Source organism: Lontra canadensis, unplaced genomic scaffold (assembly GCF_010015895.1).
Source record: "Lontra canadensis isolate GAN:19392208 unplaced genomic scaffold, GSC_riverotter_1.0 scaffold1, whole genome shotgun sequence".
Lineage (NCBI taxonomy): Eukaryota > Metazoa > Chordata > Mammalia > Carnivora > Mustelidae > Lontra > Lontra canadensis.
In genome coordinates this window covers 52875928-52893334 of record NW_022630995.1, presented here as the reverse complement: position 1 = coordinate 52893334, position 17407 = coordinate 52875928, and positions in this window count along the sequence as shown.

Below are 17407 nucleotides of genomic sequence, written 5' to 3'. Positions count from 1 at the left end.
CCAAGAAGCTGTCATCATATATAAGAGTTAAATATCACCAGATGAATTTCCTGAATAAGTCTATGAATACTTTGAGTAGATTACTCCATTATATCTGTTAGATAAAGAATCTACCGTGTTAGAGAAATTATGGAAATGTAGTAGGAATGGGCATGTGCAGAGAACTGAGGGAGGAAGACAAGGTTTGCTGAGCAGCTACTCTCAGTCATATGTCACATTATTTCCTTTAAAAATGATTTTTGAACTTCTATTAAAATAAATTGACAAAATATTGACAAAACATATTTTCAAAATATACTGACAAAATATTCACCTGTCAGGAAGGTTAAAGAACAATAAAAACAGTTACCCTAAGTTAGTATCTGCTTCCGTAAAATGGTCCCAGAATAGGCACCAACTCTATCAATGTCCACTTTTTAACTGTTTTTAAAAATTCCTTATGATAATTGTTATCTGTTTTTTGGAAGAAGGACCGTTTTCTTGTCAGTTTAAAAATTTTTCAATTTTGTTTTTCATCTCAAAGAACCAAGTTTAATTTGTTGATTCTTGTCTACTATTCTTCTGTTCTCTGTTTTATTCCTTTCTGTTCTAATCTTTATTATTTCCTTCCTTCTGATTGCTTTGGCTTTAATTTGCTTTTATTTTCTAGTTTATTGAGTTGGAAGTTTGGGTTATTGATTTGAGGTCATCCTTTTTTAAAAATGCCCTAAGTACTGTTTTAACAGAACTCCATACATTTTGGTATATTGTGACTTCCTCTTTGACCATTGATTATTTAGGAGTATGTTTTTAATTTTTATATATTTGTGAATTTCTGTAATTTCTCTCTGCTTTTGATTTCTAATTTTATCCCATTGTTGTCAGAACACATAAAAACTATTCCAAAAAACAGAAGAGGCAGGAATACTCCCTAACTTATTTTATGAAGCCAGTATAACTCTCTTACTAGAAAGACAAAGATACCACAAGAAAAGAAAACTAGAAACTAATTTATCTCATGAATATAAGATATTTAGAAACTAATATAGAAAACTAGAAACTAATTTACCTTATGAATATAAATGCAACAACATGTAGAAGGAATATCAAGTGCAACAGCATGTAGAAAGGATAATATACCATGAGAAAGTAGGATTGATATGCGGGATTCAAGGTTGGTATAACATTGAAAAACTTGGGGCAGTGTAATATGACATATACATAAAATACATCTAATGATCATCTAAATAGATGCATAAAAATCATTTCACAAAATACAAATCCTTTCACAATAAAAAACAGTCAATAGATTGTGAGTGGAAGGGTATTTTCTCATATGGTACAAAAACACCATAACGAACATTACACTTACTGGTGAAAATATAACTGCTTTCCCCTAATATCAGGAACAAGACAAAAGTGTCTGCAGTGACCACTTCTATTCAAAAACATACTGGAGGTTGTAGCTGGGGCAACTAGACAAGAAAATGAAATAACAGGCATTAAGATTTGAAAAGAAGTAAAACTGTGTCTATTCGCAGATGACTTATCTTGTAAATAGGAAATCCTAAGGAATCCTCTTCCCCAAACCCACCCACAACACACTATTAGAACTAACAAACAGGTTCAACAGATTTGCAGGATATAAGATCAATTTTTAAAAAGTTAGTTGTGTTTCAAAAAATTGAAGCAGAAGCAAAACTTCCAGACTCTTTCTATGAAGCCAACATTACCCTGATCCCCAAACCAGGCAAAGACCCTACCAAAAAGGAGAATTTCAGACCAATATCACTGATGAATATGGATGCTAAGATTCTCAACAAGATCCTAGCAAACAGGATCCAACAGCACATTAAAAAGATTATCCACCATGACCAGGTGGGATTCATCCCTGGGCTACAAGGATGGTTCAACATTCGCAAATCAATCAATGTGATAGAACAAATTAATAAGAGAAGAGAGAAGAACCACATGGTCCTCTCAATTGATGCAGAAAAAGCATTTGACAAAATCCAGCATCCATTCCTGATTAAAATGCTTCAAAGTATAGGGATAGAGGGAACATTCCTGAACTTCATAAAATCTATGAAAGACCCACAGCAAATATCATCCTCAATGGGAAAAAGCTTGCAGTCTTCCTGTTGAGATCAGGAACACGACATGGATGCCCACTCTCACCACTCTTGTTCAACATAGTATTAGAAGTCCTAGCAACAGCAATCAGACAACAAAGAGAAATAAAAGATATCCAAATTGGCAGTGAAGAAGTCAAACTCTCTCTCTTCGCAGATGACATGATTATTTATGTGGAAAACCCAAAATACTCCACCCCCAAACTACTAGAACTCATACAGCAATTCAGTAACATGGCAGGATACAAAGTCAATGTACAGAAATCAGTGGCTTTCTTATAACTAACAATGAAAACACAGAAAGGGAAATTAGAGAATCGATTCCATTTACTATAGCACCCAGAACCATAAGATGCCTGGGAATAAACCTAACCAAAGAGGTAATGGAACTGTACTCGAGGAACTACAGAACACTCATGAAAGAAATTGAAGAAGACACAAAAAGATGGAAGACCATTCCATGCTCTTGGATTGGAATAATAAACATTGTTAAAATATCTATACTACCTAGAGCAATCTATACTTTTAATGCCATTCCGATCAAAATACCACCGGTATTTTTCAAAAAGCTGGAGCAAATAATCCTAAAATTTGTATGGAATCAGAAGAGACCCCGAATCGCTAAGGAAATGTTGAAAAACAAAAATAAAACTGGGGGCATCACATTACCTGATTTCAAGCTTTACTATAAAGCTGTGATCACCAAGACAGCATGGTACTGGCATAAAAACAGACACATCGATGACCAGTGGAACAGAGTAGAGAGCCCAGATATGGACCCTCAACTCTATGGTCAAATAATCTACGACAAAACAGGAAAAAATACACAGTGGAATAAAGACAGTCTCTTCAATAAATGGTGCTAGGAAAACTGGACAGCTATATGTAGAAGAATGAAACTCGACCATTCTCTTACACCATACACAAAGATAAACTCAAAATAGATAAAAGACCTCAACGTGAGACAGGAATCCATCAGATTCCTAGAGGAGAACATAGACAGTAATCTCTTTGATATCAGCCACAGCAACTTCTTTCAAGATATGTCTCCAAAGGCAAAGGAAACAATAGCGAAAATGAATTTTTGGGACTTCATCAAGATCAAAAGCTTCTGCACAGCAAAGGAAACAGTCAACAAAACAGAGAGGCAACCACAGAATGGGAGAAGATATTTGAAAATGACAGTACAGAAAAAAAGGTTGATATCCAGGATCTATAAAAAACTCCTCAAACTCAACACACACAAAACAATCATATAAAAAAATGGGCAGAAGACATGAACAGACACTTCTCCAATGAAGACAAACAAATGGCTATCAGACACAAGAAAAAATGTTCATCATCACTAGCCATCAGGGAGATTCAAATTAAAACCACATTGAGATACCACCTTATACCACTTAGAATGGCCAAAATTAGCAAGACAGGAAACAACATGTGTTGGAGAGGATGTGGAGAAAGGAGAACCCTCTTACACTGTTGGTGGGAATGCAAGTTGGTGCAGTCACTTTGGAAAACAGTGTGGAGATTCCTCAAGAAATTCAAAAGAGAGCTTCCCTATGACCCTGCAATTGCACTACTGGGTATTTACCCCAAAGATACAGATGTAGTGAAAAGAAGGGCCATCTGTACCCCAATGTTTATAGCAGCAATGGCCACGGTCGCCAAACTGTGGAAAGAACCAAAATGCCCTTTAATGGACAAATGGATAAGGAAGATGTGGTCCATATATACTATGGAGTATTATGCCTCCATCAGAAAGGATGAATACCCAACTTTTGTAGCAACATGGATGGGACTGGAAGAGATTATGCTGAGTGAAATAAGTCAAGCAGAGAGAGTCAATTATCATATGGTTTCACTTATTTGTGGAGCATAACAAATAGCATGGAGGACAAGGGGAGATGGAGAGGAGAAGGGAGTTAAGGGAAATTGGAAGGGGAGGTGAACCATGAGAGACTATGGACTCTGAAAAACAATCTGAGGGTTTTGAAGGGGCAGGGTGTGGGAGGTTGGGGGAACCAGGTGGTGGGTATTAGAGAGGGCACAGATTGCATGGAGCACTGGGTGTGGTGCAAAAACAATGAATACTGTTATGCTGAAAAGAAATAAAAAATTAAAAAAAAAAACTAAAGAGAGGAAGTAAACAAAAAAAACGTCAATTGCATTTCTATACACTAAAAATGAGTAATCACAAAATGAAATTAAGAAGCCAGTTCAAGCTACAATAGCATAAAAATGAAGAAATACTTAGAAATAAATTTAATAATAAAAGTTAATAGAAAGTTAACTGTAAGTTAACTGGAAAAGTACAAAACATTATTGAAAGAAATTAAAGAAGACCTAATTAAGTGGAAAGCCATTCTATGTTCATGGACTGGAAGATTTAATAATGTTAAGATGACAGTACTCTACAAATTGACCTCCATATTCAATCTCTTTCAAAATTCCAGCTGCTTTTTTTGCAGAAATTACAAACTGATCCTAAATTCATATGAAAATGCAAGTAACCCATAATAGCCAAAATAATATCAAAAAAGGTCAGGGTTGAAAGAATCATAATTCCCAATTTCAAATCTTACTGCAAAGCTTCAGTAATCAAAAGTGTACAGCATTGACACAGGATAGACATAAACCTATAAAGCAGAATTGAGAGTCCCCATATTTATGATCAGTTGATTTTTGACAAGGTTGCCAAGATCATTCACTGGGAGAAAGAACAGTGTTTTCAACAAATGGTGCTGGGAAAACTGGATGCATGCATGCATGAATGAATGAATGAATGAATGAGTGAGTGAATGAGTGAATGAGTGAATGAATGTTTGACTTCTACCTCACACTAATTACAGAATCAACTTGCAATGGACCAAAGATCTAAATATATAAGCCAAAACTATTAAACACTTAAAACACAGAAATAAATCTTTTTGACAGTGGATTTGGATATGACACCAAAATTTCAAGCAACAGTAACAAAAAATAAATAAATAAGTAAAAATAAATAAATAAATAATAAATAAATAAAAATAAATAAATAAAAATGAATTAAAAATAAATAAATAAACAGTATCAATCAATCAATAAATAAATACATAAATCAGACTTGATCAGTATAAGAATTTGGGGGTTCAAAGGACACTACCAAGAAAGTTAAGAGATAACAGGATGGTAGAACATATTTGTAAATCACATTTCTGGTAAGTATCTGGTACCCTTAATGTATAAAGAATTATGCATTAAACAAAAAAAAAAAACAAGTAAAAAATAGGCAAAAGATTGGAATATGTATTTCTCCGAAGAACACATAATAAAAAATACAGCAAACACATAAAATGATGTTCAACATTATTAGTCATTAGGAAAATACAAATCAAAACCACTATGAGATATCACTTCCCACCCACTAGGTTACCTATTAGAAGCCTCATAAATTTCTGGTGGGGATTAAAAATGGTGCAACTGCTTTGATACACACTTTAACTTATCCTTTAAAAGCTAGAGATACAATTTTTTTGTTTCTCAGATATTCGACTTTTAGCTATACACTCAATAAAATTGAAAATATGTGAACATGTGTCTGCATAAAAACTTGTAAATGAATGTTCATAGCATCATTAGTCACATTAGCCAAAAATGGAAACAAGTCAAATGTCTATTGATTGATTAATGGATAAGCAAAAGTGGCAAAACCATACAGTGGAATATTACTTGACTATAAAAAAAGAAAGAAGCACTGATACATACTACAGCAAGTAAAAACTGTGAAATATTATGCTAAGTGAAAGAAACTGGCTGGAAAAAGCCCCTTATTGTCTGACACCATTTATATGAAATGTCCAGAGTAGATCAATGTAAAGTAACATTAAGTAGGCTTAGTGGCTCCCAGAGACTGCCGGGAAAGGAGAATGAGGATCAACTACTAAAGGATACAGTGTTTCTTTTTGGAATGCTGCAAATGTTCTAAAATTGGACAGTGAAAAAGCTTGCACAACTCCATGGGTATACCAATTTACCACTGAACTATTTATACTTTAAAAGTGTAAATGTTATATTTAATGAATTTTATTCCAGTGAAGCTGCTACTAAAGAAAGAATGTCTGAGCCATACTGTTTTAGTCAGGGGAGAATTTCCTCACAAATCCCTACTGGGTCTTTCTGCAAGAGTCAGTTTGGAAGACCCTCCTTCTCTGTGCATCCTTCCTTTAACACTCAGCATCAAAACTTTCACCTTTGTGAGTACATATTTATTGCACTTATCAAAGTGTAAATCTATTAGCTGCTCATATAATCATTGACCCTCCCAGAGGTCAGAAATCATCTCTCATATATCTCTATTGCAGGATCCAGGTTCTGTGTGTTGAATAAATGACTGGAACTCGGCACTATAGGGGAGGTGCAGAGGAAGCAAAGGAAACAGCTTCTTAAAAGGGCAAGGAACAGGACTTCTGATATTAACCATATATGCAGATATAAAATGACGCCTGATTTCTCAGCAAGGTTGATTTCTATTCAATGGGTAAGGCTATTGAATTCTCAGGTGAAGGATAACAGGTAAGATCAGAATGTAAAGATCAAATTTATGGACACCTGGGTGGCTCAGTTAGTTAAACATCTGCCTTTGGCTCAGGTCGTGATCCCAGGGTCCTGGGATTGAGCCCCATGTTGGGCTCCTTGCTCAGCAGGGAGTCTGCTTCTCCCTCTCCTTTGAACTCATTCTCTCTCTCTCTCTCTCTTTTAAATGAATAAATAAAAAATCTTTTTAAAAAAAGGATCACATTTATTCAGAGGAAGAAACCTGGGAGAAAATAAGAAAGAAAATCAAAGAAAGAGAAATGCTTGGCGTTTTTGCATCTGACAGGAGAGCAGGGCCATTTGGGAACACTATGCCACATGAGGACAATTTATTCTGTTGTCAGAAGTTATCTTCTGATTAGTGTGACCCACTGAAGTTGCAGGATTTCAGTAGCTGCCCATTTAAAGGCAATCCATCATTTTCAACCCAGCTGCTCCACCTTTACTAGAAAAGTGGGTGGCAAACTGTAAGAGAAACAAGTAGCTCTCTTGTGCAATGAGATACCTTTTCCCCCAATGTTCCCTGAGTGACAATTTCTTTGGTGGATCAACCTGGCCCTTCCATTGCTCAGTAGAAGTGGGGTGTAAATATGTCAACAAAGATTTTCAGAGTTTCTGGAAGTAATCAACATGAACCCTGAAGGAGACATGGTCCTCCTTGTTTGTTCCAGGATCATGTGAAAGAGCTGATATACTCAAATCTGTAACAACAGAGAGGAGGTAGAAAGCCAATTGTCAGAAAGTTATTTTGTTAGTTAACTGTGGTAGGTGTGTATACATAATTCCACCATTAAACTCTATTCTGTGGCAGATTCCAGATTCCATAGTCCTAGTGACAGCTGGTAAGCCATTCACAAAGTAATTATACCATCCGACTTTAAGTCCCAATAATGGTCCTGAACATGTAGAGCACACAGGATAGTAGAGTTTCAAGAGAGGACTTTGTCTAATCTTAAATTTGCATGCAAAATTCATTTTGCTTGCATTTAGTCCTATACTTTAGAGTAGCTTTGCTCACTCTCAGCCCCATGGGCCCTCTCTCATACTTGATCTCATTTTTTTTTTTAAGAATTTATTTATTTATTTGACAGAGAGAGATCACAAGTAGACGAGAGGCAGGCAGAGAGAGAGAGGGAAGCAGGCTCCCTGCTGAGCAAAGAGCCCGATGCGGGACTCGATCCCAGGACCGTGAGATCATGACCTGAGCCGAAGGCAGCGGCTTAACCCACTGAGCCACCTAGGCGCCCACTTGATCTCATTTTTAAAATGTATTTAAAATAGTGTTATTGAGGTATAATGGACATACAACATTATATTAGTTTCCATTGTACAACATAATGATTTGATGTTTGTATATATTGCAAAATGTTCACCACAATAAGTCTGTCTTACAAATATTTTCCTTGTGATGGAACTTTTAAGATTTACTCTTCTAGCAAATTTTAAATATGCAATATATGTTATTACCTATAGTCACCATGTTGTACATTGAATCCTCATGATTTATTTTTTTTGTAACTGGAAACTTCTACCTTTTGATGCCCTTCACCTATGTTGTTTACCTACTGCCTTGGGCAACCACCAATCTGTTCTCTATTTCTGTGAGCTTGGTTATTTTTTGGTTTTGTTTTTGTTTTCTTTTTGTTCTTTTTTTTTTTTTTTTTTTTTTTTTTTTTTTTAGATTCCACATATAAGTGAGATTGTACACTTATTTATCTTTCTTTGCCTGACTTACTTCACTTAGCACAATGCTCTCAGGTTCCATCTATGTTTTCACAAATGGCAAGACTTCATTCTATTTATAGCTGAATAGTAATTCCATTGTGTGTGTAATTATTCCATATTTCCTTTACGCATTTATCCATAGAAGGACCCTTAGATTGTTTCCACATCTTGGCTACTACAAATAATGCTGCAAGGAACATTGGGGTACAGATATCAATCTCATCTTTTTACCCTCCACAACCCACTCAATTCTCTGAATACATGGATGTGTTTGTTTCCTCTTGAGCCCTGTGTCATTGTCCATAATTTCCTGTAATTTCCTGTGGAAGATGAGTTGGATTTTTGGATCCTGATGTTGGAAAGAAGTTGGGTGCTGTCAGTGTCTCATAGGACCCTGGCATCCAGGTGTTAGATGTTTTTAATGATGACTACTAATTAACTCCAACTTATCTTCTGCCCTTTATTATACTCAAACATGATTATGTCCTCTCATGACTTAAACATTTTTACCAAAGTCCCCCTTTTACTATTTCTGAGGATTCGGAGGAGCCAGCTGCCCTGGATGCAGGTAATAAGGTAATGTACTACGTGTAGGTAATTTAATATAATAATAAAGTCTGGCTGAAAGCCTTCTTTTTCTTATTATCTCGAGCCAGAAATTCTAAACAATGTCAGGAATGAAATACCTTTCTCTGCTGGGGTAGACTCTCCCACTGCCCCCAACTTCACCACCTCCCACTACTATTAAAGAGTGTACAGAACTTCTTCAGAGAGAGTAGTTTATTCCATCAAGGAAGAGGACCATGCCTGATTTATTAAAAACTTCACAGTATTTCCCATAATAGTTCAATCTTCCATTATAGGTGCTAAATTTAGTGTTTAGTTTTTAAGTAAGAACATTGTAAGCAAAGGGTAGAAAACACATCAAACAATTAAGGTTAAACTATATGATATGTTCTAATAGCTATATAAAATTAGAATTCCTGATGCATAACATAGAAGGAGGATCCAAGGCACGAGATGTTCATGAAAAATGAGGAATATGAATCGGGTTTGTCAAAATAGTGACATATGAAAACACAGTAAAGGCTAATGAGAAAGAAAGGGTGACACGGATTGAAGGAAGATACATTTATTCAATTACTCAAACATAATTTGAGTACTTTCTATTGACGTGTCCAGAAGATGTAATATTTGTAAGGTCTTGTTCCCAAATAACTCACAATCTATAGGGAGGAGGCGTTAATGTAAAAAATATAAAGGATGTTTTTGAGTACCTTCTATGTACTAGGCATTTCCCAAATATTAAGCATTCCAATAAGGCTGCAAGGCAGATATAATTATTATTAGTCTTTTATAAATGAGGAAACAGGGTCAGAGAGGCCAGTTTCACACAGTTTCAGGTGGGACAGCTAGTTTGTGAGGTCAGTCCTATCTGTGACCCCTGGGAAATGGAAGGGGAACTAAATCAGGTCTGTTTGTTTGCAGCGTGGGGTCCATGGGAGAAAGCAGGGAGAGTAAGAGAGGAAAAGACGGTTAGAGTCTTTCAAGGGGCTTCTGAAGTCCCCAAACTTTGGTGAAGTCCTGGGAAAAAAAAAAGCCAGTTGTTAAAACAAAAATGGATGTGGGTAAAATCAAAACCTAATGTTTTGAATCGTGTCACAGAACAAATCTGTATCTTAGCATTTTCTCTTAATTTGATTTCCTTTAAATCCTGGTACTGGTATATAATGTAAAAATAAAAGTCTGAATAGTATCTGGCCTAGTTCCATAAAGATTGTATGAGTCCTCAAATTGTCTGGATTTATTAATATTATAAAATGTATTCCCAGAGATTCAAGTAGATTCACTCCAGCAGCTATCTTTATAAAAAGCTAAAATAGTAACTTAAAAGCGTTACACTTATCCAAGTTTCCAAAGCTGCATATAAAAAAATACATACATACATGTGCGTGTATGTGTATATATGTATATATATGTAGTTAGACACATACAGATATACCCACCCACATGTGTGTATATGTGTGTATTTCTTGTTTAGTTTCTGCAATTTCACAATGAAATATAAAAGGAACAAGATGATTGGACAAAAGGTTGGATACTGCCCTATGTCAAAGTGTCAGAAATATTACATGTTTTAAGTGGATTTCTTAGTTTACTTTTGTTTTTTTTTTAATGCGACTCTAACTTATAAATGGTGAATCTTCAGTACACATCCAACCTAACAGTCTTTTTAGAGGGTTGTATGTGGAACACGTTAGTGAATTACTTTCAAATATTCAAAATTCTTTTGCACATGAGTCACAGTGAGGAGAATTTGAGGATATTTGAGTTCACTCCCAAGGTATCTCCTTTATTTTCCATAGTATTTGATGTTTGGTTCTCTGGGGTGTTGCAGGAAGAAGGGGCAGTTTAAAAAGGCCCAACAGAAGCTGCCTGTTTTACGTTAAAGAGCCTAGTCAGCTTTGCACTTGCATTGCTGTCTATGTTTTATCCTGGGGCCTTGGGGATGAAAACTATTTCAGGACACTCTTCTATTCTATGCCGGGGTCACAGAAGACCTTCAAATCAGAAATGGAGGGCTCCAGCAGTCTCAAAGCAAATTTAATTTTTTTTTTTTTTACAAATTACTTGATAAATTAGATCATAATTTTAATAGATTATTCTAGTGTTTTTATATCATCTAGGAAATTTAAGGTCAGTGTTTTTGGAAACATAATCAAACCCCTCTTCTTCACCTTTGCAACTGGAGCTCAGACACCACTAAGAAAAACTGGATACTAAAAAAAAAGAATTTTTCTTTTTTATTGAATTGATGTTTTCTTCTGCCTTTTAAGCTTAACTTTAAATAGCTTTCATACTCCTCAATTCAAATAATGTCCATGAATATATGTCTATTCACAATAAAGAACATAATCAATAAAATTTTTAATGATTTGATATCTCATATATATTATACATATATTATACATATACGTATATTGTACATATACGTATATTATACATACATATATTATACATATACATATATTATACATACATATATATTATACCAAGCTTATAAACTCATTTTTGCATCTTGAAGAGTGAGAAACTGGAACTTGAACAGTTGGTAACTTCTCTGGATTATCAATGAGTACTTTATATTTACTAAGCATGAATAGGCTTTCGGATCTGTAATGCTTATCCATAAAAGCCACTTTTGAGTTAACTGTAACAAAACCATTCTTCTATGCACATTCATACACAAATTCCCCAGATAGCTTAATCAAGACTCTTTTGTTGTTGCTGCCATTTTGCTCAAAATTCAATCCAAATTGGTTTGGACAACCATATGCATTACACGTGCTTAGAAACATACACTCTGAATAAAATTAAAAAAAAAAAAAGAAAAGGGAAGTTGAAACTATTAGTTCAATTAACCAAATCACAAGCATCAGGAGTCTCAGACATGAGTAGGAGGGCATGTCTTTATCTATTCAGATTTTTATCCTCGTAGACTAGCATTTCCCACAGGAGTACATATTCTTGTGCATGAATTCCTCCTTGCCTCATATATCTTCGATTTAGTCACACAAATGAAAAGGGCTTTCTGTCCAACATTTCCACTTTGAAAAATTGTAGGGTCAATCCTTGATTGGCCCATCATGAAGCACACAGCCTTTCACAGAGCAGTCATTCAGGCCAGCTTGGTAAGAGCATGTAAGAGGAAGACAGGTCCTATGGGACAATTTTCAGAATACAAAAAGGGGGATACGTTTTATAAAAGAAGAGAGGTGAGTGAAGACATGATCAACAGGATGAAAATTCTGTGCTGGAAACTCAGTTTGAGTCTTCTACCACAGGAAATGAATTGCATGGAATAGTTGTCCTTGGCTTATTTGTCTCCTCTAGGAATCACTTAAAATTCAGTCTAATAGTCTTATCATTTGCTCTGCCCTTTTTTTTTTTTTAAAGATATCCCATCTTTGTTAAGTTATCCCATCTTTATATAAGTGGCCCTCTTCCCTCCAGTACTATAGATGGTGGTGAATTTTCATTGAAAAAGGGTGTGTTAGGGGAAAAGGGAGAAGGAGTCAAATCATTACTAGAGGTGAAATGAATGAGAACCCTCCTACCAGACCCCAGTCTGTACCCTTATCAGAAATTCTTCTCTCTTTCCATTCCAAGCCATATTGTATCCCATTTTAAAGTGATGAAAGATTCTTCCACATACCTATGCACTTCTTTTTTTGCAAAACACCTTGCATTTTTAATGTTCCCTCTCTTACAGATGAGTCCCCCACCCCCATATCTGCAGTTATAGGTGGATATGAGGCAGGTAATCTCCAAGAAAAGGAAATTATATGGCTCTTATCCACAGCAGTAGTGGACATCAGGTTTAGAAACCCTGAGTATATTCTAAAACTTAACATTGGTTTTCGTCACAAACACCACAACCTTTAAAGAAGTGCTAGTTGTTATGTGGTGAAGATTGATTAAATAAAACAAAGTATTGATATCTATGAAGTTATCAGGTCTACTAAGTCTGAAGATTATCCAAAAGAAACAAAGCATAAACTGATCTAGTTCAAAGATCTTATGTATAAGACTTGATGAAGCAAAAGAAGTAGGAATCAGGCCACTAAGTAATTCCAGAGGCAAGGGATGTCAGCTACCTCTGATTTATAATTTATATGTAAAACCACTGAATGTAGGTGCCTGAGAGTAGGGGAGGGTGGATAGCTGTGTTCTGGGTAACTAACGATAAAATTTATAGTGAAGAGGATAATACCTACTGAGTTACTAGAGTATACATTTAATCAATATGTGCAAACATACATAGGTCAGTTCAGATGGATATTTTTGTATAAAAGGCCACATTCTCTGTAACTCACCCCCAAATTGTAGATGTCTCATTTCCTCTAGGTCCTCAAGTGTAGTCTCTCTGTGTCCTACAATGTGTGTTCATCTCGGGGTCATTTTAAAATGTGCCTCTCTCTCCTATGTATTTCCAGGGACATGGAAAGAGAAAGGACTTTTCTCTGAGTCATATTAGCTTTTTCCCCCTCTCTATTTGTTATAGAGTTTCATAATATTCTGTATTTCCACAATGTGTCCTTAAGTGGTCAAGAACTTAACCACTTAGTCCTTCTGGGTATCATTTCTTATGAAGTCACCTCAGACCCTCTTATCCAAGTCAGTCTTCAGTTCTTGCACCTTTGCTCACAGATTATAACCGACTTTGACCCATTATTTCCTTCGGTGGCTGAGACCAGCTGGTTGTATGTCCAAATCATTTCCTTTTGCTTCCTGGAAAAACAGTTATGCTGCTTCTCCCAGTCTCCCTTGCACTAACGTGTCACCAATAACTAAGTTCTTGCCAATAGCGTAGCCACTAAGTTCTCGCTAATGAAACATGAGTAGGATGAATGTGCCCCCTCTAGAACTACCCTATTAAAACCTCCTGTCATCTCATGCACAAGTCTCTCTTTCCCAACCACCAACTAAATAGGGAGTCCACTAAGGGTCCTCCCAGGGGGAGGTGAAACCACAGTTGGAAAGAGTGCTTGTCTTTGAATGATCAGTCGATGGCTGCTTGGCTAGAAGCATCCACCTTATACCGTGACCACAGAACAAAATACACTTTTTTTTTTTTTTCATTGAGGTTTGGAGTTTCCTCTGTTATGGAAGTAAGTATTATTTTGACTAGTAAATTTTACCTTCTGTGCTTAGTCAAAATCACCTAGGAAGAATTCATCATTCTCATCTTCAATGCTTGGTGATTTGTTCACTAAATTTCCTCTTCATCTTATTGGCTTCTCGTTTAGTCCAATGTCAGGACTTACAGTAGTCAGTCTATGGTAACTTGTTAAGGATGGGGACCTTCCGTCTTTTGTATGTGCCGTGATACTTACAAAGCAAGGCACAGAGCATGTGATATAGATGTGCCTATTGATCCAAAAATCTGCAAGAGAAGTGTGGGAGTCTTTCCTAGGCAGCAGAAGAGGTCTATGGAACAAGTAAATAAGGGCATGTGTGTTATATTTGCACATTCAGGGAATGCCACTCACAAACCACTCAAGAATCACATCAGTTTTTGCAGGTGTGTTTTAGATTCCATAATCAAAGCCAGAAGGAGATCCAGTTTTACTGATTAGGTGGTCATCACTCTTTGACTGACTTCCTCATTTTTTTTAAACAGACTTCATTTTTTAAGAGCAGATGTAGATTCGTATCCAAACTGAGTAGAAAGTATACAGAATTCCCATATAGTTCTGCCCTCATCTATACACAGCCTCCCCACTATCCACATTCCTCACTGGAGTGGTACATTTGTTACCTTTAAGAACCTACACTGACTCATCATTATCACCCAAAGTCCAGAGTGTACTTTAGGGCTCATTCTTGGTGTGAATTGTGCGGATTCTGGCAGATGTACAATGACTTGCATCCACCATTATGGTGTCATATCAAATAGTTTTACTGTTTTAGAAACATTTGTGCTCTGCAAATTTATTCCTCTCGTCCTCCCTCTAATTTCCAGCAACCACTGAACTTTTTGCTCTCTCCATAGTTTTGGCTTTTCCACAGTATCACATAATTGGCATCATGCAGTATGTAACCTTTTCAGATTGGCTTCTTTCATTTAGTAATAGCTGCTTAAGATTCCTCCATGTCTTTTCATGGCTTAATAGCTCATTTATTTTCATCACTGAAAAATATTCCATTGAAGGTGCTACAGTTTATCTATTTATCTACTAAAAAACATCTTAGTTCCTTCCAAATTTTGGCAGTTATGAATAAAGCTGAATATATAATATGTGTATATGAATATACACATCTGAGTGAAGCTTTTGTGTGGATATAAGCTTTCAACTCATTTGGGTAAATACCAAGGGATGTGGTTCCTCATTTTTATTACTGAAATATCTCAAATACATTGCTGTTCTTGGTGCTGATGCTAGCTAGGCAAGAGTTTTTGTTTTTTTTTTTTTCCCCCTCCAGCTTACAAACTCATGCATGGAAACCCAAAGAACTTTCAGTTAGCTTATTCCTTCTAAAGTCAAGAGCAGCAACACTTGAAGAGAGGTTTATGAGGATGTTAAAAAAAGTCAGATATGCTACCTTAGGTCTGGCACACTCATTCCTATATATGAACCCAGGAAGTGGAACTTTTTGGGCATAACTCTGCATCACCCCTTAAAGATATTCCTACAGCAAGGCCTGACCTCCAACCACCATTTAAATAACCCAGTTCCCTTGATCTTTACTTCTTTTTGGTTCCTCAGCTGGGGTTCTTTGCCTTGCCTCCATTTTATGGTTCTGAAATCTCTAACCTCCTACACAGATATTGATGTCTTGTAGGATTTCTGCTGCTGAGGAAGGTGTGGTAGGAGCTTTATTTAGTTCAGGATGATGGAGGATTAAAAGAGGCCAAAAACTGATCTGGATCCTGAGTTGCAACTTGTCTTTTTTTTTCTTGTTAATTCAGGTATCTTAAAATAATAATAAGAGAAAGAGTTCTCTTGAAGAGGAGGGCTACTATCTTGCTAACAATTGTTAATGCTTTATCTTAAAAGTGTAACTTTCTTCTTTCCAAACATGAATTTCATTATGGAGGTGGTTTATGACCCCATCTTTATTTCTGGAATTCCTATTTTTTTTCTTCACTGCAACATGTGATAGAAAAGATGATCCCCCCGCAATTAATACTGAGAATGCTTAATATCACAATTGGTATTGAAATTGTAATTCGCCTAAAAGTGTTACTATCATAATAAAAGGTGATTCCCCTATTTCACACATCATAACAATCAATTTCACTTCAGTAGAAGGCAGTATCTTGTAAAAAAAAGAATACAGAAAGTGGGATGACAAGTGCCATTCCATCACTCTCCTTTATTGGGACCCTAAATCTGCAGTCTCTCAGCCACCACGCATCCTTCCCCGTGAGCAGCTTCAGTGCTGTACTATCTTACATCTCTCTGCCACGGCCAATTTGCTTTCCTTGCCTGGAAGTCCACTTCGAGCTTCCCACCCTCTGTCCAGCTATAAATACCTTTTCACCTTTTATAGATTAGCCTTTGAATAATGTGCAGTAAATATAGTTTTCTGACTATCTTCACACTCCATCCTGCCCTTCACAGAATTCACTCCTCTTCCCTAAGGGCATAACTCTAGTCACATGGAATCCTCCAATGTCAACAGTCACATGGAATTCTCTGGTTGGATCCCCTAGGAGAAGCCTGTCTTCTCTTATGTGTCCCCCAAGGGCCCTATTTCAGCACAAAGGTCTGAAAGGCCAGGACCTGTACCCTGTCTGTGATGAAAACAGAAAAAACAATAAAAACTTTGATTTTTAAAAAATAAAGCCCCATATGTCAGATTAAGAATCTGACTATTCTGAGAGCATGTTCTTTTTACATATCTGATGTAAAATAGTTCCATAGTTTATGAAAATGCAAAATAATTGAATTTTCTCAACGTCTGTATTTGGCAAAATAAAAAGTGAGCAATCAACTTTGAGCTTTCAAGTATTTTTATTCAATAAATATGTAATTAATTAATTAATTAATTAATATATAAACTGCTTTATAAAATCCACATATCTGGCTGCAGCACCTGTCCACACTTTATTATAAATGCTTTTTTATGTAGATAAATGCCACTGCACATTCTAGACCCTGTGACAGTAGAGATCATGCCTTATTCATCTGGATGCCAGGATCTAGTTAGTAAAGAACATGTTTAAAGTATATTCTTTGTGGAACAGATGGAGGAAGAAAGGTAATAAAAAAAGCAAGTTGAACAGTAGAAATATTTCCTTTCAATCTTTTTTCTTGTGAGCATAATTTTAAGAAGTACAAAAAAGCTCCTCCCCTAAAACAAAATATTCACTTTAAGAAGTCAATATTTGTCTATAACAGACATTTCAATCTTTCAGTCTACTTGTTACTACCTACCCATATAAGTATCTATGAAATGTATGTATGAAAAAGAGGTACTTTATTTAATGA